Source organism: Mus caroli, unplaced genomic scaffold (genome assembly GCF_978045245.1).
Source record: "Mus caroli unplaced genomic scaffold, Mus_caroli_1 scaffold_13, whole genome shotgun sequence".
NCBI lineage: Eukaryota > Metazoa > Chordata > Mammalia > Rodentia > Muridae > Mus > Mus caroli.
This window is the reverse complement of record NW_028227268.1, coordinates 30,918,575-30,943,210: the sequence shown is the minus strand read 5'-3', so window position 1 is coordinate 30,943,210 and position 24,636 is coordinate 30,918,575.

The following is a 24,636-nucleotide window of genomic DNA, read 5'->3' as shown; positions in this document are numbered from 1 at the left end:
TTAACATAGTAAAAATGGCCATCCTACCAAAGGCCATCTATAGATTCAATGCAATCCCCATCAAAATGCCAACACAATTCTTCAAAGACATGGAAAGAGCAATTCTCAAATTCATCTGTAAAGGCAAAAATTCCAGAATATCGAAAACAATTCATAACAATAAAAGAACAGACAGACATGCTGATCAATGGAATAGAATTTAAGACCCAGAAATAAAACCACACACTTATGGACACTTGATCTTTAACAGAGACACAAAAAATATACAGTGGAAAAAAGAAAGCATCTTCAGTGGTCTAACTAGTTGTCTGTATGTAGAAAAATGAAAATAGACCCATATATGTCACCTTGCACGGAGTTCAAGTCTAAGGGGATCAAGGACTTCAACATAAAACCAGATACACTGAATCTAATAGAAGAGAAAGTGGAAAAGGGCCTTGAACTCATTGACATAGGGGCAAATTTCCTAAACAGAACTCCATGCTCTAAGATCAAGAATTGATAAATGGGACCTCATGAAACTGGAAAGTTTCTGTAAGGCAAAGGACATAGTCCATAAGACAAATTACAACCTACAGATGGAGAAAAATCTTCATGAACCCCACATCCAATAGAGGACTAATATCCAAAATATATAAAGAATTCAAGAATCTAATCACCAAATAACCAAACAACCCAATCAAAAAATGGGATATAGAATTAAACCAAGATTTCACAACAGAGGAATCTCAAATGGCTGAGAAGCACCTAAAGAAATGTTCAAAGTCCTTAGTGATCAGAGAAATGCAAATCAAAACAGCCCTGAGATTCTACCTTACACCAATCAGAATGGTTAAGATCAAAACCTCAGGTGACAACACATGTTGGAGAGGATATGGATAAAGAGGAACACTCCTGTATTGCTGGTGGCATTGCAATCTGGTACAACCACTCTGGCAATCAATCTGGAGGTTCCTCAGAAAATTGAAAATAGATCTACCTACCTGAAGACACAGCTATACCACTCTTGGGAATATACCCAAAAGATGCCCCACCATGCCACAGGGGCACGTGCTCCACTATGTTCATAGTGGCCTTGTTTGTCATAGCCAGAAGCTGAAAACAACCTAGATGTACAACAACAGAAGAATGGATACAGAAAATGTAGTTCATTTACACAATGGAATACTACTCAGCTATTAAGAAGAAGGACATTCTGAGTTTTTCAGGCAAATGGATGGAACTAGAAAATATCCTGAGTGAAGTAACTCAGATCCAAATGACATGCATGGAATGTACTCACTAATAAATGGATGTTAGAGAAAAAAAAAAAGATAGAATACTCAAGATATAGGCCACAGAACTCAAAAAGGTTAACAAGCTGAAGGGCCCACTAGAGGACTCTTCAGTCCCACTTAGAAGGGCGAAGAATGCAATCACAAGGAGGAAGGAAGGGACCTCATAAGGAAAGTGGACAGGGTGGGGTTGGAGACTTGGGAAACTGATCTGGTATTGGGCAAGGGAAAAGGACTCAAGCCCTGAGGGCCAGCACAAAGAATGGAAACAGGAAACCTGGGGAAGGAGGAGGTTGGTAGGACACTCCAGAATGCACCAGAAATCTGGGAGGTGAGAGACTCTTAGGACTCAAAGAGAGGGACTTTAGATGAAATGCTGGACAGCAGGGAGAGGAAACTTATAGAGACGCCTCCAGCAGGAAGACAGGGCATTAAATGAGGGACAAGGGGGCCATCTCACAGTCAAAACTCTGACCCATAATTGTTCCTATCTGAAAGAATTACAGGGATGGAAACGGAGAGGACCCTGTGGAAAATAAGGTCCAGGGACAGACCCAAAGTGTCAGGTCCCAAGGCCTGACACTATTACTGAGGCTTTGGAGTGCCCACAAAAGGGCACCTAATGTGATTACACTCTGGAAGACCCAACAAGCAGCTGATTCAGATGCAGATATTTGCATCCAACCAATGGACAGAAGTAGCTGACCCCTGTTGTTGAATTAGGGAAGGCTGAAAGAAGCTGAGGAGAAGGGCGATCCTGTAAGAGGACCAGCAGAGTCAATAAATCTGGACCCCAGAGATCTCTCAAACACTGGACCACCAACCAGGCCTCATACACCAGCTGATATGAGGCCTCCAACACATATACAGCAGAGGACTGCCGAGTCCATGTTCATTCAGAAAAAATGCACCTAACCCTCAAGAGACTGGTGACCCTAGGGAGTTTAGAGTTCAGGGCTTTGGGAGTTGGGGACATCCACGTGGAGACAGAGGGGTGGGGAGGAAGTATGGTATGTGGATCAGTTGGAGGGTGGATGGGGGCAAATAAAATATGGAGCGTTAAAAATAATAAATTAATTAATTTTAAAAAAGAAAAAAGAAAAACTCTGAAAAGGGGGGAATGAGTAGAGGGGCAACCTTTGGGATGTAATGAATAAAATAATTAATTAAAAAAGAGAGAAAAAACTGAGACAGAAGAATTTCAATTTTGAGGTCAACCTGGACTACTCTGTCAGAATGAATAAATAAATGAACAAATAAATAAATAAATAAAATTTTATTTTTTAACGAAAAGAAAAAGAAACTTTTTAAAAAAACAAAGAATTTGGATATTGTAGTTAATGAAGGTGAAAGAAAAGAAAAGGTATAGCTTGCCCCATCAATAATACATACCTTTTTACTAATATGTGTTAACAAGAAGATTGGTTTTCGATTGCATAGCTATTATGGCTTGCAATGGAATGTGCCAGAGTGGCTTATGCATTTGAACACGTCTTTCTTACCTTGTGGCCCTGTGTTTAAAGGTTATGAAACATTTTTTTCTTAGGAGCAGGGGTGGCGAACATGTGGTTTTGTACAGTGGATCATGAGGCAACAGCTTAAATTCCTTCCTGGCAAGAGAGTCCCTCTCTTTCCTGTCTAGTCTACAAGGATGTGAGGAGTCAAGCTGCAAGCTGCGGCACCATTTTAGCCTGCCTTTTTGGTCATATATTTTATTATAGCAAGAAGAAAAGTAACTAATAAAACCCTCAAAAAGAAAAAAAATCAAAACTCTAAAATTGAAAATGTAAGGTATTACCTGGTCTACATTATATGGTTCTATTATACCATAAAAACAAGTTAAAATGACCTGGATACATATATGTTTATTTTTCTTCAAGCTAAGACGAGAAGCCTGGACCACGAAGGACTGACAGTTGAATAAAAAACACTGGAGACTTACAGGACCACAGCTGTGCTTAAGTATACATATATTCAGATCCTTCACTGTGACACAGTTAAAAGAACTTCATAAATTACTAAACAAAGAGCAAAACCCACGTAGGCCTGGAATTATAAAATTAATAGTATCAATTCTCATCTGATTCAGAAAATGTCACATTAGTTTTTATTAATTAGAAAAGGAAATTACCCACCAGAATTTACAAATGGAAATGCACATGTCATAATACAAAAAAAAAAAAAAAGAAAAAAGATATTACCCTAAGAACATGTGCATGAGCTCAAATTCCAGCTCTCTCACTTCCATGTGGACCTTACCAATCCACCAGCCAAATTTATTCTCAGTTTTATTATCTGTGAAGCAGGGGCATTAATATAGTTTATCACAAAGTGCTGCAAACTGTTAAAAGATGGAGGGTACCCCAAGTTCCATCTGTGGGCTTGAGTGCTTCAGAGAAATATTAGATTGGATTCTGTAGCTGCTGTAGAAGACTGGATGGGGAAAACATTTGCAAAATCACCAATCTACAACATCCACCTGGAAACGTAATTGCATTTTAAAAAAAATCAGCCTTGGCACCATTGGACAGAAGGGTCACCCTGATGCATAGTTAATTGAATATTCTGGCATGGGATGACAGCCGTGTCAGCTTCTTTCTGTGGGGGTTGAGGTGGCAAACAATTCCATCTGAGACAGAGCTCAGTGATGAAAACCTGAGTCATTTAGATTTATATTTACATGCAGACTTCAAGCCAAGCCAAGATTCTCACTTCTTTCAACGGTATCAGTTACATAGAGGAAAATATTCCCAACTACAATTGCTATTGCTCACGTTATTTTCTTATTTCTAAAGAGTCTTTCTGGAAGGGATTCAGGAGAAAGGTAGAGAAATAGCATCTAAAACAACAAGCATTAATAAGACATGAAATCTACAAAATAGACCATAATATTGCACTGACCTCATTCAGAGCAGCTGCATCAGAAACCTGCTTCAGCAAAGGTCTACTCAGCGCCTGAAATGGGGAAGGAAAATAGAGGACAGATGATTACTGTCCTCCTCATAAGGCTTTTGCTTGTACTCATTCTACAGTGCCAGGAGTTTTATAAGCTAAAACTGTATTAGTCAAGAAACAAAGTTCTAGAACTTGTCTTTAGATGTGTGTTACATCTGGAAGACTGTTAAAGTCACACATTTAGAGGGTCCTGTTTTTACTTAGTGCATCGCCACCTTAGGCCTTGTGTTGTTTTAAAAGCAATATGTTAAATATCAATATGCAAAATTTGAATAAGAACTTTCTTAAAAAGTATTTTACTTACCTAGTTTTTGGGATTTCATCCATTTGTGAAATGCATTTGATTATATCCATTCCCTTCTCTTAGATCTCACCCAATTTACATAGTTTTTAACCCATTGAGTCTAATTAATACTAAAGTATGGGCCACACTCCTGAATTAAAACTAACTCCCCTTCTCTAATCAGCCATCAGTGGTCATGCTCTAGGCATGATCTGTCTGCATGAGCCCTCCCATCCATGCTGGAATGTTGATTAGCTTCATTTTGTGTAAGGCTTGTGTAGGCAGCCGCAGTTGCTGTGAGTCCATTATTTCAGGAACCTTACCAAGTACATGCATAACAGCAGCAGCAGCAGCAGCAGCAACAACAACAACAACAACAACTGAGCCTAAGCTTAGCAAATTTAAACAACCTTTTCAGTAACTGTGTTTGGAGTAGAAACTTCATTTCCAGTTAGGTGCTTTAAAAGATCTTATTGGAGAGATCCTTCAAAAGGGAAACAAATCAACAAGGACTTTGAAAGACTTAAGTTACTAGAGAAAGAAGGAACCACTACCAGCAGGGTGAAAAAGTTGAGGGAGAGGGGGAGTGGGGGAGAGGGGAAGAGGGGGAGAGGGGGAGAGGGAGTGGAGAGAGTGAGGAGGAGAGAGGGAGGAGGAGAGAGGGAGAGGGAGAGAGGGAGACAGAGAGAGGGAGAGGGAGGGGGAGGGGGAGGGGGAGAGGGAGAGCACTTTATCTGAGTCCAGTTCAGAACTAAGAATGCAAAAGGGGAAGCAGACTATGAATAGACTTACTGACAAATTATAGATGAAAGGAATATGCCTGGGAGGACCTAGACGAGTATAATTCACCTATCCCTTTCATCTTCTCTCTGGTTCCTCCATCACTAAAAATCCATCTAAAAATGGGACATAGTTAATGTTGCCTTTGCTTCTTTTCTTAGGTGCTGTACCCGAGAGGACGAGTGTAGAAAGGATCTTCTCTGTAGGTATCACAACCCTGAAGGATGATATGTAGTCCACTTCATGCTGCCATTACTGGGTAATGTATTTTACAGGATTACAGGATTAAAACAAAGCTTAAGCATTTCATCTCATCATCATGAGCCAATCACATTTCACGATTTGCATTTCATCTCATCATCATGAGCCAATCACATTTCACGATCATCAAGACAGAGTACTACTGGTGAGATGCCTTCATTCAAGTTCCTTGCTGTAGCTTGCACTTTCATGGTTGTGATGAAACGCTGACCAAAGCCAACTCTGAGAGGAAAGGTTTCATGTTGTTGTTGTTTATTTATCCATCTGTTAGGTTACTCTTCCACTTAGAATTCTTATGGAAAACTTCAAAGCAGGTACTTGGAACAGAAGCCATGAAGGAAGGCTTCTTCCTGTTTTTTACTAGCCTACCTAAGCACTGTGCTACTCAGAGTGGAGTAGGCCCTCCCATGTCAACTGTCAAGATAATTCCTGGTCACTTATCAATTTGATTAACTTAATACTTTGATTGAAGATCCCCTTCCCAGGTGCCTGTAAGTTGTACTGAGTATACAAACATGTCTATAGAGGATGTTACTAGATGAGATCATCATTTGCAAATCATAGGGAAATATCTCATAAGTTTTGGCTTATTTCATCTTTTGGTATCTAGAGAACTCCTTGAATCCCCCTGTCACTATATAAGATAATATGAAAATATTAAGCATGTAATATTATTGCACCAATGTTAGCTTATCACCCTTTTGGGTCAAGTAAGGTAATATTATTAAAGGAATCATTTATGGGGATTTTTAAGCTGCTTTTGTACCCTACTGTAAAGTTAATGATGTTTTTAAGTAAAAATTTAGAAATTCGTTATTACTTAACTTGTAATGGGTACAACAGAAGGGTTAATAGAAGATTGTCAGGATATATTATTTAATCATAGTAAGATTTAATAAGTCTTCTTTGTTGTCACTATTTTTTTTTTAATATTCCAGCTAATTTCTTTGCATCTGACAGATTCTTGCTGGGGCTCCATTACATCCCTTTTGGTATAGATAAAAGTATCAACCTTTGGTATTATTATTAGAACTTGGCATTTGGTGCCACTGAGGCTAATAGAGACTATATTTGTTGTGATCATCTATTCAAACTTGAGACAAGCTCCTAAACTGTTTGTTCTGACATTGAATCCTGATGCCCTGGCTTCTATCACACTGATATTTCATAGTGAATCTTTGCCTTTAAAATATAAAGTATGAAGGACAACTTACTCCTTACACATTGCTAATTGTCTGCTTGAACTTCCATTTCTTCCAGAAATCTATTTCCTGGCCCCGCCATTTCCCTGAATGGCCTCCCTCTACTGGAGGCCTCCTAGTCAGTCAGAGTGGGAAATTCATGACTGTAGCAACCTGAGCTGGATGGTCACAATGTAACTCAGAAAGGAATAATGACATGATGAGTGCAAGGTCACAGCTGCTTTTGGTGTTTTATCAGAACAGTACATCAGTCCACAGAATGGGGTTACCCACAATTAAATGCGGTTTTCCCACACCAATTAACATAGTCAACTGTACATAAACACCCAGAAGTTCATCTCTCTGGTGTCTAGATCCTGTCAAGTTCACAAACAATTATCAGCTATCACTAGAGAGGAAAACATTATTCCTACACTCTGAGTCATAGAGATAAGAGTTATTGTTTCTGTATATCTAATCAAACTGTTCATACCAGAGGATGCACATCCATTTTGCCCAATCACTAGATTTTAGGAGATGCAAAGAAGGCCTTGCTATTTTGTAAAACTGGCATTGGATGTCAATCACCTAGTCAAGGCCAACAAGAAAACTTCACATAATTGTTCAAACGTTTCATTCACCAACAGAGAGCAGTCACTGCCACCCTGTTTTTACTAAGACCTGAGTTCTGTGGTGCATTGCTGTATTATGGTTGACAGCCCATTAGTTGGAGTTAGGAAGGATCCCAAATGTTTCTTATACTTCCATGACACAGTTTATTCCCCTCATTTGAATCAACTCACCAACCTTTGGTGTGGAGATTTTATTCTTATCAATTGTAAATATTTGTTCACCCTTGAGGCAAATAGTGCATTGATACCCTTTCTATTTGATAGGTGTTATGACGCTTGTTGACAAGAAATGGGTAGTTGCCTAGTAACCCAGATGTCTATCTGTTTCCAGAGCAAGACTTATTCACTAATTTGGACAAGCAAAACAAAGAAAGTAGCTACCACCCACCCTCCAGGTGTCCCAGACAATGAAAATCCTTAGAATCAGATCTTTGTTTTCATAAGATAATACAATGATAGTGAAAACAGAAAGGAAGAATATAATTAACGTCCAGTATCTATAGCTTCAGTTAATTGAGGCTAAAACTTTAGGAGAGAGAAAAAGAAATTTCACATGTTTAAGTCCCTAGTCCCTGAACTAAATTCATTGCTTTAATTAATGTGATTAGAGTCTTTTAATATCCACCACTTCAGTCCCCTATGACCAATGCAAAACTCAATCAAACAGCTTAAAAGGCCCCAATATTGTTCTAGTTTAGTCATAGAACAACAAAGATATTCCAAAGTTTCCCTACTTAGGAAGTTTACATGTATGTTCTTAAATATGTGTATTTGCTTTTTGTTAATTACACACATGTATACAATGTTCCTTGATCATATTCATCCCTACCTTCCCTTGCTCTTTCTCTAGATCTCCCAACACTTCCTTTCTAACTTCATGTTATATTCTATTTGAGACTATCTCACTGGGTTCAGTTAGAAGAATGTGTATGTGCATAGGTGTGGGGCAATACTAGAACATAGGCAACCTGTGAGTAAGTGCTCATCCTACCAAGTAACTGTCCCTTATCCAATAACACTCAACTTCCAATAGCTATTCTGCTGGGGGTGGGGCAGGCAACCATAGGATCCTCTCTTTTTCTGTGCTGCTATACTCACTGAACTGATCTTGTGCAGGGATTGTATAGGTAACCATACCTGATGATAGTATTTGATTGCAATGATCAGTCACATCTAAAAGACACCTTCCCCATCCTTTGGTGTGCTAAGAGCACTGTATAACTGAAATTCAGATGGAATAAGAAAGCCATGGTGTATGTTTACAGACAGGCACTGAGGAGGTATATAAATGCAAACATATGTTCATGCCAGTATACCCACTGACCAAATACAATGTGTGTGTGTGTATGTATAATGTATATATGTGTGTGTGTGTGTATTATATATACACACATATGAAGCCAAACAAAAGGAAAGATGCCTATTCTTACGAAAAGTATGTTAGAGAATAGCAAGAAAATTAAAATCTCTAAGCACACTCTAAAAAATGATGACAGGAAATACAGAAATTAAATAGAAACACATAAGTTGGACTTTATTTGAATAGGAAGATTATTTTTCACAACTGAAGGTGTTGACCATTTGGCCACTTAACCCAAAGCTTAATATCCTAAAAATATAAATATAGAAGAAGTAACTAGGTGCTGGAGAAACGGCTCAGAGGTTAAGAACACTGACTGCTCTTCCAGAGGTCCTGAGTTCAATTCCCAGCAATCTACATGGTGGTTCACAACTATCTGTAAAGGGATCTGATGCCTTCTTCTGGTGTGTCTGAAGACAGCAACAGTGTATTCATATACATACAATAAATATAGCTTTAAAAATATTTAGAAAAAAAGAAGTAACGAAGGGAACAGAAAAGGAGTGATGAGAGAGAGAGAAAGAGAGAGAGAATTTATAGTAAGCACTGAAATACTTACATAGCAGTATTATATTTATTGTGTTTTCAGTAACATGACAATCCAAATACTGGGAATAAATGAATTCTTGGTCTATGGTTTTAATTAATTTCCTTTTTTTTTTTTTTTTTTTGGTGACATAATAATTTACCAAGTAGTTTTGTCCAAACTATCCTTTATACAGAAAGTCAGTCAGTCTCCACCTGCCTGGTGCTCCTGGGGAATTCAGAATGTGTGTATCTTATCAGCTTATGTATGTATCTCTCTGTGGATCTGAGATCTTCTTCACAGCAGATGTATCTCTAGTACAGTCCCTTTAAAAATCCACCTTGTTTTGGGTAGCATGGCCTTCACATCTTGATAATGGATCAGACAATGACAGATTGTACTACATGAGTTAGTGGAACCTGAAACTTCTATGCCCTCATCAGGAAATTCACCCAAGATAGGGGCACTGGATACATTTCTTTTGGGTTAGAGCCCAATGGTCAGCTGATATTTCCAACAAGAACAGCCGAGATTAACAACGCCATATTTGCTTCTTTTCTTGCTAGTGATGAAGTTACATAATTATGGACACAAAGAGACAGTACATTTCTAGGCTTCAGCCAACCTTTTTAACAATATGAGTAATTAATGATCAGGAGTCCAGAAAATGACTTTTGGAGAAATTTCAGCCTATAGTGAATTTGTAAAGGAACAGACTTTGAACCTCAGGTGTGCAGACATGAGATGAATTGCAGGTGGATCTGTCACTAGGCTAGTTATAGATGAAGAAATATCTGACTACGTAGTTTGCTCTGCTAATCCGGTGAGCCCATAAAGCCTCCAGGCTCAGTAAGCTCAGCCCTCTGGGAGAATATGAACAGCTTAGTCATTAGAGCCACATGTATTGCATGTGTGCTCCTGGTAGACAGCATTAGAAAAGTTAGAAGTTCTATTGACTCTCTCTCTCTCTCTCTCTCTCTCTCTCTCTCTCTCTCTCTCTCTCTCTCTCTCTCTCTCGTGTGTGTGTGTGTGTGTGTGTGTTTGTGACACATCTGCTTTGAGTTTAAGATCTCCTGTGAGAGCTGTGTCACATTTCATTATTTTCCTTCTACTATATATTTTATAAATAATTTGTCAAACTAAAAAGCTGAATTATTTTATTTCTTTGAGAAGTTTTGAAATATATAGGGATCACTGCCTGGTTCAAGCAAGTTTAGTCTACATCTGCTGAATATTTCATCAGACATCTCTTTACTAAATGCCTTCTGTAGAGGAATGGTACTTCGCTGGTTTGTTATTGTTATTGTTGTTGGTGGTGTTGTTGGTGTTGTTGTTGTTGGTGGTGGTGGTGGTGGTAGTGTTTTGTGTGTGTGCGTTATCTTTTTTTGTCATCTAGGAAAATCTGGAAAGACAGAATATTAATTGAAAAGGCTTCAGTAAGATTTGCCTATAGCAAAACTGCCAGGCTTTTTCTTGATTAATGATAGTTGCAGTCTGGGCAAGCCATAAGGAGCAAGCCAGCAAGCATCCTCCATGGCTTCTTTTTCAGCTCCTGCCTCCAAGTTCCCATCTTCAGTTTCTGCTCTGAGTTACCTCAGTGATGCATTGTGACCTGGACATTGTGAGGGCAAATAAACTTTTTGCTTCCCACGTTGATTTTGGTTGTTACAGCAATAAAAATCCTATGTAAGATATATAGAAATCTGATCAAGTTAACATTTAAAACATTTTCTTTTAGATAATTGTAGAAGAAGTCTTCAGGGCTCTATTGTGTTATTTGAGTAAAACTTACATTAGCATTAATAAATAATTAAAGAGATTGTACTATGTAGTTCACAGTCTCTAAAAATCTACCTGACCCCATGAAAGTAGAATTAATGTTCTCACATAACATTCTCAAACCATACCATCTGGTAGATGCCAGCAGCAGTTGTGGAGTAATTCAGCCTTGGACACGTCTCATGTCTGTTAGAAGCAAAGCAGCAACTTCATCTGAAAGATAAGCCAGGCAAATGCCTTGAAAAGAAATAGATGATCCTAGTCTCCAGAAAGTCCCATAGATCTAACAAGCCTCAAATCCAACAGCAGGTTTTTGTGAAGTATTGATTTTACCCATGGATAGGTTAACATGGTAAAGAATCCCACTTTCCTACTTCACATGATGCCAAAGGCAGGAGATAAGTGCAGTCTTGATAGGGAAGCTGTTTTTCAAACTAAGCTAGCATAGGTAGCTTGAACAGACACAAGTTAGGGACCTGAATACAGACTATCAAGACCCCAGTGTAAGGAAGAGAGAGACACAGGATGCAGTGAGGGCACATAAGAGGGATGGGTAAGGACAGAACTGTTGGGTGAAACCTAGAGGGAGAGTTTTTAATCCTGCAATCAAGGAATCAATCAATTATACAGATGTAAATTTGAACAGAATGCTTAATGAGACCACAATTAGCCATGGAACCCAGAATAGAGATAGATGCCATTTTGAATTCTGCAACAAGCCTTTTGTGCGAAGGAGAGGCAAACTTAAGATCTTTTGGCTTTTTACTTCCTTTCTGAGTCTTCTAATCTATAAAATTCTGTCCTCTGTTTCTCAATTTATAGTGTATAATTGTAAGAAACTTGAAATAATTTTAATTGCAATTCTAAGATTATAAGTAATAATTGCAACATAATATAGCTAATTACATTCATAATCACATACTAACAAAGTGTAGCCAACACTCTGAATATACTGTTAATTAAAAATTTCAAGACACATACATAGCATAACTATTTTATTTAATGTGAATGTAAGACCTACACATGCAAATTTGGATATACAAAGGTACAGGTTCATGTAGCTTTTAATAAATCATGCAGTGGATATTTAGTGTTTTCAAGTTCTTAAGAAATAGCATTTCACACTCAAGACTGTATGGAAGGGAATACGCCAAACTTAATTCCTAACCCGAAAAATAACACAGCATATTGACAGATTGTTTAGAATTAATCTCCTTTGTCCAACCAATATTCTGTCAGCCAGTTGACCACTTGCAGTCCCCCTTTTGTGTGAGATCTCTTCTCTTTTTTGTACAGTACATAGGCATCTTTCATTATACTATAGAGTTCTGTAAGAGAGATGACACATTTCATTCTTTGGTCATTCTTTACTGTGTCATCCATTTTGGTGACTCAGAGACTTGACTTGTATATTCAGCTGCCCACTGTAAATCCCACCTAGAATTCTCCAAGACACTTTACCTGTCTTTATGTGTCTGAGCCTAAGCTTTCTCAAACATCTTCTTTTCCTATGATTCCTGATTTAATTTCTTCTCTTTACTGGACAACAAAGACCCAAACTGTGGAAATATTTATCCTTGTTTACTATGATAACCAATCTTGTCAACTTGACATACCTGTGAAAAAGGAAATATAAATGAGGAATTTGCCTCCATCACATTGGCCTGTGGACATGTCTATGGGAACATTTTCTTGATCATTAATAAATGAAAGAGGTCACAGTACACTGAACAATGCCAGTCCTGGAAGGAGGTCCTAGGTTGTACATGAGAGATACTGAACGTGAGCCCTAATGAGAGCCAGTAAACATTGTCACCACATAGTCCCAAGTTCAGCTCTGGTCTCTAGGTTCCAGCTTGAATTTCTTTCCTGACTTCCTTCAATGATGAACAATGTAGTATAAGTATAATACAAACTGTTTTCTAACTGTTTCATTTAGGTCACTGTTTGTCACATAAACAGAGAGGCAAACAAATACACTCCCCTTTAATGCCTGACCTTGTCTATTATCCAATTTAAAAATTCCTTATGTGTATGATATATTGACATAAGGTGTGTGTATGTGTTTGTGTATTTGTCTCAGTTTCTGTATGTCATAGAGAGAAGAAGGGAAGAAGAGAGACAGAGGGGTGGAGGGAGAGAAGAAGGGAGAGACAGAGAGATAAACACAGACACAGAGAATATAGATAAGCCTGTGCCATAGCCTGTGTATGGAGGTCAGATGATCATCTTGAGTGATAGTCCCTGTTCCCTTCTTTGGGTCACACCTCTTGTCCACTGCTACTTACAGAAGCCAGGCTAGCCAGTGATTCCCAGAGGTTCTCCTACTCAGTCTCTTATTTCTCAGCAGGGGCAATGGAATTGCAGATTCAAGCCACAGTGAACATTTTATAAAGTGGGTCCTGGGGAGTTAGACTTGGTTTTTCCGCATTTGCATGTCAAGTGCTTTTCTCACTGAGCTATCTCTCTAATCCTGTTTCTATGTCCTAATAGTTTTGTTTTCCTATTAAAAGCATTGGTCCCATTTATTTTGTGCATCTTGTCATTGCCTCTTTAAAGGTTTTTGGCTTGTGGTTGTCTTGCTATTACTACCACCAAGCCTGTTCATGGACTCTTCTCTAGATGCTGTAATGTCTTATCTCCAGTGGTTCTTATAAAACAAACATTTGGTCATGGAATCACCTTGTATAAATATCTCCTATGATAGTTGGTCATAAATACATACTGAAGCCAAATAAATAGTTTTATAAAATATACAAGTAAATTTTGCCCCACCCCCTAAAGAGTGAGGGTAGGCATACATTTCTTGCAACCTACTTTTAATAAAGGGTCAACCTCTCCTCTCGCCCACCACCCAGCAGAAGTCATGGAAGAGAAAAGTTATTAGGAGATTAAGTGGCCCTGTTCAGCAATAGTTTTTTTGGGGTGAGTTTGATCTCTTTTGTCAGAAGTTCAATCCTGTAGCAATTGCCAAATATGATTCAGCAACTGCAGATAAATCCTCTAGGCAGGCAGACACCAGGCACAAACCAGCAGCTACAGTCCAATTCTTTCAGCAAACAGACGCCAGGCAGCTGTAGCTCAATCCTGAGGAAACCACCAGACCCTCCTGAGGCAAGGCTACAGAAGCAGGAAGCTGCCTCAGGAACAAGACCAGTTCTTGGGTGAGTTTCTCTCAATGGCACAGTTATCGTAGGTTGAGCTCAACAAAACTTTGTAAGGTGAACCAATACAAGTGTGTTGTTAGTGAAGATAACGAGACATAGCAAACCAAGGGTCAGTGCTCGTCTCCCACTGTCTGTGGGGTCATATTTATACTCCTTTATCAAGTGTCCTTTCATGTGTTTGCTATATCGAAACATCCTTTCACCTGTGTCTGCTTCAGGAAAACATTCTTTCACATGTTTTCTCTAGCAAGACATCCATTCACCCGCGTGCCTCAACAAAATATTGTTTTGCATAACTAACTTTCCAAAGAAACTAGAAGTTTCTACTTCAAGTGAGCTTCATCAAAAAAGGAAAATAATTGCTCAGATTTAGCCACTGTTAAAATTATAGTGTATGGGCCCAATTCTATAGAGAGATGGGATGGTATTTCAAGAGAATCTAGACATTTATTTGATTTATTTCTATTTTTAAGTAATTTCAGGGAATTCTTTTCTACATGTGTTTTGTACAAATGTACAAAGCTTAAACTCACTGGTACATAGCAGGGCCATCTCTGATCTAAAAAATCTCCCTAATTTCTCCATTCCACAGTTGTCCACACAATTTAGTTTAAGAAATACCAAGCCATCTTATATTTGTCTAAGTGTGGTCACTTCTTCCAGCTCTCTCTACAGTATCTGCATAGTCTTTAAACCGAGATGAAACCAGTTCTCAGTTCCTTGTCTGTCTCTTTCAAGTATATGTTGTCTTTCTATCCTTTATCATAGCATTGCAGTACTGTGACTGCAATTACATGTTTGCTTTTCCATTCCCAGTTGGCAAAATGAACTCTTTGGAGAGAAAACCTCGGAGGCCTGCTTTTTGTATTTTCAAGACTGTGAGGCAATTCATGACACATTAGAGATATGCAACAGATGTCAAATAAATGAATTATCAAAATGAGCAATGTAGTTTCTTGCCTTTTTAAAAAAAGAGATCATTTCTAAAGAATAATTTAAGACCAAATTTAGTTCTCTACTAGCTTTTGTATTAATATGAGTCGGCTACAAAACTAGTCTGTTGTTTGTGGTTGTAGAAAACTGTTAACCCAGTATTGAAAAAGGAAACATGAACTTCTAACACACAATGTTAACGCATTGTCGGGAACTTCCCACCATTCCCAAGGCTGTAGAATAAAAATAAAACGCGAAGAATTGTTTAAATTTAGCCTCCTGGAGGAAGAGGGGTTCAATGAACTGGAACGTAATCTGAGAAGAGTTTTTACAAGATCTGGGATGAAGTCTTAGAGATGCAGGAGGTGCCTAATGAGCCAGGCACACACCTCTGAGAAAGAAAGCCCAGAGTGAGCTAGTACAGTAGAGGAGCCTTAATAAAGACCATTTCTGTGAGTTTTACGAAAAGACCTTTTTTTTTAAAACCTAGTTTAAATTTTTGCTTCTGCAGAGAATTGTTAGAGATAGAGAGGTGACATGATCAGAATAAGGATGCTATTAGAACACGGTGGCACTCTCTGAAACAGGATTACAGAGGAGGAAATGGTTCTCTTGGAGCCTGTGGCTTTTGAGTGTACCTAGTGTTCTTTCTGCCAGAGCCAAATCCTTGACTAGGCAACAAAGAAGAAATAGATTTTCCTGAGTTTCAAGACCCAGAGGGCTATAGTGATTTCCACTAAATTGAACCATTCCTCTCTGGAGGGTATGCTCGTGGAAGCTAAAGAAACTTTCAAGGGTCAGGGAGATAGATATAGGAGTCATGAGGTATATCCTTCAGGTGATCAAGGTAATAAGCAATTGATGGGAAGAGGGCCCTCTAATTGCAGTGGAGACAGAGACCATCTCACTTGAGTTGTCAGCCATACTGCATGGGACTTTCTGTTGATTCAGATGATCCCACATTCATGTCAGGAATCTTAATAAATCCATTATTTAAACAAAATAGAAGAGATTTTCTCCAGGAAAATTCACTCAATGTCTTTAGCGTCTGGACAGAGATGGGTACACCGGAAAATGAGTATGCGAGGAGTGGAAGAGTGGATGCCGAACTTGGGAAATACATGATAAGGTACACAACCAGGCTGATAATTCTAAAAGGGGGTGATGGGCTGTGGAGAAATTTCAATATGGCTACATTTCCCTTTGCAGGATGGGACAAGACCTTCTATGCTATGGTGACTGGGGAATGTTCTTTGCTGAATGATGTGAAGTTACACAACAATAAACATGCAATATGTCTGATTAGACTAATTTTCATGGCAAATCTTGCTGTGTTGGGTATCAAGTTTTATGTCTCCTTAATGAATGGGGCATACCTCAGGCATATGGAAAAAAAATCCTCAAATGGCTGATAGAATAGTAAATATATTGTGACTCTTGTAAGTGGTATTGAAGTGACTGGATTCTTGGCAGGAGCCTGTCCAAACCAGGAAACAAGCCCCAGTGGCAGGTCATTATGTCAACACTTCCTTATTTTTGGTATGTCTGGTTATGGACTGAGCAGTAAAGTTGCACATAACAAATGGGTCTCAGATGTAAATTTATAAAATGTATTTGGTATTAATCTAACTTAAATCCTATACAGTTTTTATATTATAAGAATATATCCTAATATTTAAATATTTAAATGTTTTGTTCTTTGGTGGTTTCAAATCTTATTTGTAGGAAATGATAAATTGTCACATAATCAGAGATCTCACTTGGGACCATTTATTTTTAACTGCTGATATGAATGTCTGCTTCTGAGTCAGAATCAAGTCACCATGTGCCAATCGGCGGAGGGAGTGGAGAAACAATAACCCTTGCAATAGAGAAATGACAGTTACCATATCAGATCCTGCTTCAACCTCTAACTTTAACACACTTCGCAATGCTTTTAATAATTCATTTGTTATTAAATGACTAATTGTCCTCCTCATTATATTGAATTGCATTATAAATTTTTCTATGAAGATTATATTCTGTATTATTTAATCCTTTTTTCAGTTTTCTGGTAAGTTCTCTGCAAGTTTTGCTAGTTGTGTTAATTTTTTTAAATATCATAATCTTCCTAAAGGCCCGAAATTATTATAATGCTACTACTTTTGAAAAATATGCTTATTATTATTGTCTAAGCAAGATAACGTCCACATTGATCACATATATAGCCATGCTTTCCTTAACTATTTTTCACAGCTTCTCCTTTTGTTAAAAGACTGCCAATTCTTTAAATATCCTTCTGATATTTTATACAATCATTTTTGATTTCATATGTGATTGTAAGTTTTATTCATCATAGTGTATGTTTCATAATTTCTATATAAGTTATATAAGGACCAAAAATGGGAATTTTCCTAATTCCGTTCATTCTTTATGTCAAATGCAAAGTATTTTTCATTTTGCTTCATTCCTTATGATATTTTATAACTTCAGGCAAGACACTGTACTTGTATCCCTCATAGTACCTAAAAGAGACAGACTATGTTATATTCTCCACAGCATCAAAAATGAACATTAACAAACAGCACAATCAACGAGTCCATCAAAGCATTTGTGACACATTGAGGCAAGCAACCTGAATAAGTACCCAGAGAATTGGTTTCATTCTTTTTCTTTTTTCTTCCAATGTTTTATTTTTTTTTAAATTTTTTTTTATTTTATTTTATTTTTATTTTTTATTACATATTTTCCTCCATTACATTTCCAAGGCTATCCCAAAAGTCCCCCATAGCGCCCCCCACTTCCCTACCCACCCATTCCCATTCTTTTGGCCCTGGCATTCCCCTATATTGGGGCATATAAAGTTTGCAAGTCCAATGGGCCTCTCTTTCCAGTGATGGCTGAATAGGCCATCTTTCGATACTTATGCAGCTAGAGACAAGAGCTCCGGGGTCCTGGTTAGTTCATAATGTTGTTCCAACTATAGGGTTGCAGATCCCTTTAGCTCCTTGGGAACTTTCTCTAGCTTCTCGATTGGGAGCCCTGTGATACATCCAATAGCTGACTGTGAGCATCCACTCCTGTGTTTGCTAGGCAGGCCCCTGCATAGTCTCACAAGAGACAGCTATCTTTGGGTCCTTTCAGCAAAATCTTGCTAGTGTATGCAATGGTGTTCCCGTTTAGAGGCTGATTATGGGATGGATCCCTGGATACGGCAGTCTCTAGATGGTCCATCCTTTCATCACAGCTCCAAGCTATGTCTCTGTAACTCCTTCCATGGGTGTTTTGTTCCCAATTCTAAGAAGGGGCACAGTGTCCACATTTTGGTCTTCATTCTTCTTGAGTTTCATGCGTTTAGCAAATTGTATCTTATATCTTGGATATCCTAAGTTTTGGGCTAATATCCACTTATCAGTGAATACATATTGTGTGAGTTCCTTTGTGATTGTGTTACCTCACTCAAGATGATGCTCTCCAGGTCCATCCATTTGGCTAGGAATTTCATAAATTCATTCTTTTTAATAGCTGAGTAGTACTCCATTGTGTAGATGTACCATAATTTCTGTATCCATTCCTCTGTTGAGGGACATCTGGGTTCTTTACAGCTTCTGGCTATTATAAATAGGGCTGTTATGAACATAGTGGAGCATGTGTCCTTCTTACCGGTTGGGACATCTTCTGGATATATGCCCAGGAGAGGTATTGCTGGATCCTCCGGTAGTACTATGTCCTGTTTTCTGAGGAACCGCCAGACTGATTTCCAGAGTGGTTGTACAAGCTTGCAATCCCACCAACAATGGAGGAGTGTTCCTCTTTCTCCACATCCTCGCCAGCATCTGCTGTCACCTGAATTTTTGATCTTAGCCATTCTGACTGGTGTGAGGTGGAATCTCAGGGTTGTTTTGATTTGCATTTCCCTGATGATTAAGGATGTTGAACATTTTTTCAGGTGCTTCTCTGCCATTTGGTATTCTTCAGGTGAGAATTCTTTGTTCAGTTCTGAGCCCCATTTTTTAATGGGGTTATTTGACTTTCTGGAGTCCACCTTCTTGAGTTCCTTATATATATTGGATATTAGTCCCCTATCTGATTTAGGATAGGTAAAGATCCTTTCCCAATCTGTTGGTGGTTTTTTTGTCTTATTGATGGTGTCTTTTGCCTTGCAGAAGCTTTGCAGTTTCATGAGGTCCCACTTGTCAATTCTCGATCTTACAGCACAAGCCATTGCTGTTCTATTCAAGAATTTTTCCCCTGTGCCCATATCTTCAAGGCTTTTCCCAACTTTCTCCTCTATAAGTTTCAGAGTCTCTGGTTTTATGTGAAGTTCCTTGATCCACTTAGACTTGACCTTAGTACAATGAGATAGGAATGGATCGATTCGCATTCTTCTACATGAAAACAACCAGTTGTGCCAGCACCATTTGTTGAAAATGCTGTCTTTCTTCCACTGGATGGTTTTAGCTCCCTTGTCGAAGATCAAGTGACCGTAGGTGTGTGGGTTCATATCTGGGTCTTCAATTCTATTCCATTGGTCTATTTGTCTGTCACTATACCAGTACCACGCTGTTTTTATCACAATTGCTCTGTAGTAAAGCTTTAGGTCCGGCATGGTGATTCCACCAGAGGTTCTTTTATCCTTGAGAAGAGTTTTTGCTATCCTAGGTTTATTGTTATTCCAGATGAATTTTAAAATTATATAATATGTGGCTATTTTGCCTGGCCATTTTAACACTAAATTATTACTGGGCCTAATCTCTGGGAGGCTCTCCCTGCGAATAATTTTGTAGTGTTTTGTGGTCAAATTAAAACATGGCTTCCCAAATCCCGTGATTTATTAATACTTCTGCTGAGCAAGCTACTGCCCAAGAAATCTCTTGATTGACTTTGGGCTTTAGTACCATAATCTCCTGGATTTTATATAAAATGTGTGTAGCATTTCTCCTTTTCCACCCTTCAATCTAAGCAGGTTAGTCATTTAAGCTATTCCTCATGATGGCACAGTTTCAAAAATACTCTTGGTCCTCAGAAACAGGTAGAATAAGGTCAGCAATTTCAACAATGGGAAGGTACAGTGCCTCAGGGAACAACGTGACAGATTTGGAGAAAGCATAGTAAATTGGGCTGTTTATCATAACATCAATAAAGGGGAGAGGATGCTTATAATACCCAAGAGAATCTAACTCATGAGAAAAATAAAAATTCTTCAACTCCTAGTCAATCCAAGAGCAAAGAAATATATACCGAGTTGGATCAAATTGAAAAAAAAAAATGAACTTATAAGATGAACTCCTGAATTTGCTCGTTGCAGAGGAAAAATCTGACTTTAGAAAGGATGATATACCTGATAAAGTTTCTTAAAGATTAAGACACTATTGTTTCCTATAAAAGATATATCTATCTATCTATCTATCTATCTATCTATCTATCTATCTATCTATCTATCTATTTGTATGTATGTATGTAGCTACATTTTATTTCTATTCATATAATTATATACACTCATGCCTCCATTTTATATTATATATAACCATATGTTTTATGTTACCATACCCATATTTGTATATGTGTGTATAAATTAAAGGTTACATCTAAATTTCAGTAATTTCTTTACATATTTTGTTACATTTCTTTATTATTTAATGAATATGAGTGTCTTGTTTGTTTATGTGTATTATTGCACAACATATGTGCCATCAGAGGTCAGAAAAGGGCATTGGATTCCAAAGAACTTTAAGAAACTCCAAGAGAGTTACATGCTCTCTGCAAAAACAAGTGCTGTTAACCACTGAACCAACTCTCCAGCCCCATCAGCAATTTCTTAAGGAACATACCTGTCTGTCAGCATGTCTATGTTATTGGGAGTGTGTTTGCTATATAAAATATAGTTGCTTTCATGGGTTATAAAGTATATCAGAGAGCAGAAAGCATGAATAAGATAACATATTATACCTAACCATAAAATCATTGCTAAAGTTTCTTCTTTATGGCCAGTGAGATATCATTTCCTTGTGAAAGTCACTGAGGAAGCATCCATAAGTTGATAAATTCTAGTTAGAACTGAAGACAGATACATCAGAAATGAAATATAAGAGTTTTCAGGTACACCATTCTTATTGCTATCAGACTGGCTATTTAGAAGGTGAAAAAGGATCCACTGAATAATGGGAAATAAGTCTGAGTTAGGAAACTGGGTTAATCCAATGAGCAAATGGAAGATATAGAAAATTTTTCTATTCATATACAGTAACTTATAATAAGAAACTTCCAAGAGCTAGTATATAAGATCATAAATAATAGACTGAGCATGGATACCACTGGATCCTTTAGATCTGGAATTCTATAGTTGTCAAGTGAACCTGGGAAAACAATAGAAGGAACACATCATTACTTGATGAGAATGCAGGCAATTAACCCGACAGTAGCAAACTGGTGACTCCAGAGTACTTGTTGTCTCTAGATTGGCTTTGATGGAGTTACAAACCACCCCAAACAGCGAGTTAAAAGAAAATCTTCTACAACAATAAAAAGTAAGAATACCCAAGCCATAATTATGTTATGTCTTCCTGACTTCTCTTTTAAAAGATCAAAAGATTGATGGATAAGGCCTGCAGTCTCTCTGAAAATTGGAGGCATTGTGAATGGGCGTGGTCTCTCTTTAGGCATAGGGTAAAGCACCCAGTGTGAATGATTCTCAGCTACACTGCTCAGGGGATATATAGAGAAAACAGTTTCTCCCACTATACATTCATAACAATCATCACATCTGATGTGTCAAAATGTATGTGTGTGTGTGTGTGTGTGTGTGTGTGTGTGTGTGTGTGTGTGTGTGTCGGGGGGGTTCCTTACCAACAGAAAGTAATCCGTTTTGCAGTAGGCTTAAGCAGAACATTCTTTAACAACTTAATTCAGCTGTTTTTCACCTGCAAACAATACCAGGTAAGAGTGTACCCTACAACTGCAGGCAAAGCCCAGGCCACCTCTCAGCTTTAATAGGGTTTCAGGGCTCAGTGCCACAAGATGAACAAACTCCCAACCCAGAGCCTCTGAAAAATCTGAACTCCAACAGGGTAAACTGGGATTTCCCCTTTTCACACTTGATGGATTTGCTAGAGTGGCCCTAATACTGTGATAATGAGATTCTACAGCTGAAGATATCACACACTTGAGTCAGAAAACATGGAGATATCAAACTACTACTCACCTGGATGCCTCCTCACTACTGGTTAGTTTCTATAGTGCAAGAAGGGGTTATGCATCCTACCTGAGGAGCAGGGTAAGCTCCAGTATCTTGCTGTGAACACTGTTAGCTCCAATATTTATATGCCTGGATATATATGCATCTGCACAATAATGCTGTAAATGTTATAGAATTAACCAACCAGTTTCTGGCTAGAAACTATTCCCCAAGCTGAAACACATACTTGACATTGTAATCAGGTTCATAAGAACCTTTGTGTAGACAGATCATGCATCTTAAGGCGGAGCCTATCTTTATTATTATGCTAAAGGAACATTGTACTAAACCTAGTTCTAATGACTTATTACTGTACCCATAGATTAGTGAATTTCTCACCTCTCACTATAAAAGCTTCTTTATGCAGTACATAGCTGTTAATGCAGAGGCTCACAAGCAATCAAAATACAGAGACCAAGAAAGACACAGAGAAACTATCAGCTGCAAATATGGCATCTTTATCACACTGTATCTTCCCAAGACTCAAGAATCACTTGAATGGAATGGTGAGACCTCAAAAGCCAGAAGTGCTGATTCCTATGAGAAAACAGTGTCTTCTGGACAGAGAAAATACATTGCATATATCAATTCAGCGCAGCTATGAGAGCATGACTGATTTCTGGGAAAACTTAAGTCAGACAACCTCCCCACACAGAGGGGGAAAGGCGAGCACAAAGATCCAACTGTAGATGAGAAACCATTGGCAACTGATAAGTTCTGAAAGAAGGAAGGTTGGTTTTCTTTACAAGTGACGTCCCTGGAAGATCACACACCCAAGAGCATATGGGCAACACAAATTGGACTTGATGCTTAAAATGTAGAAGACACAGCATTGGATGGATAGGGAATAAGAGTGGCTCTTGGAGAAATTATGGTGGATAAAACCAGTTTATTATATACTATAAAAGGTACTTTGAATTTTTATACACACATATTTATATCTGCACACACACAAGATGCAAAATGCAGCAACTTCCATGTTTCCACCAATAAGTATTTCAGATGCTTCATCTTCTCATTAAGTGGCTTTGTTTTTGATCAACCCTCTCCAACTTAAACTGTCCTGATGTTTTCTGAATTTTTCTTGTATTTTGAGGAAGAATTGTAGCATAAACATAGTAGAAATGTGCACAATTGTGGAGGAGTCTAATTGGACAGAAAGGGCATAACTAATGTTAATAGCTTCAAATGCAATACTTAGCAAGCTTGTCCGTTCAGTTTCTCCTTGCTTTGTACAGCAATATGTTCCCCGTGGCAGCGCTGTCTCTGAATTGAAGGTCTTATGATCTACTACCAGACATAGGTCAGAGAATTCGTTATAACTAGCTCCAAGACAGAAAGGTGAGGGAACAATAGCTTCTATGATGGGCCTGAGGAAATAGAAATTCCAGTTTCTATGGATTATATTTGGGAGGAAAAGGAGCAGGTGAAAGGAAGTCAGGGTAAGATGAGAGAGAACTTTGCTTTTTGAACCCTAAAGCTCCCCAACATTATATATATATAAAAAAAACAAACCTCTGTCTTTCAACTTTAGAACACCGAAGCTGCTTCAAAAGTGAAGGGTGAAGGACAAGGAGCCAAACACTATAACCTTACTGTTCTAGACTTTTAAGTAGTAACATAGGAGTTAGGACTCAAAAATGGAACTAAAGCCAGTCCATTTACACACACACACACTCACATACACACACTCACACTCACACACACACACACACACACACACACAAAATTAAATTACATAGGCACATGAAACATACATTGGTAAGTTTAGAATTAAGATACCTAATGTCATACTCTGTGTGTTTGTGTGTGTGTTTGTGTGTGTGTGTTTGTGTGTATACTCATGTGCACATATGTGTATATTGGTGTGTTTTTCCTGTGGGAGTGCTTGCACATGGATGTGAGAAACTGAGAAATAAATTTCAAAACTTTTTTGTGACCTGGACCTCACCCTTTCTGTTATAACCATTGGCTAGTGAGGTCTTAGGATCATTTAATCCACACCCTAATCTCAGAGTTTATGTTACAAGACTACTACATGGTGCTGAGGATTTGAACCCAGGTTCTTGTGCTTGCACAGTGAGTACTTTACCCACAGTGAGCTGTGTCCCTGATGCAGGCCCTACTCCTTACTGATTAATCTCAGGTATCTTAGGATGTGCATTTTACTTTTAAAGTAGAAGTGGGTGGGTTGCGGAGCAGGGTAGGGGGAAGGTATAGGGGACTTTCAGGATAGCATTTGAAATGTAAATGAAGACAATATCTAATAAAAAAAAAGAATTTTACTTTTAA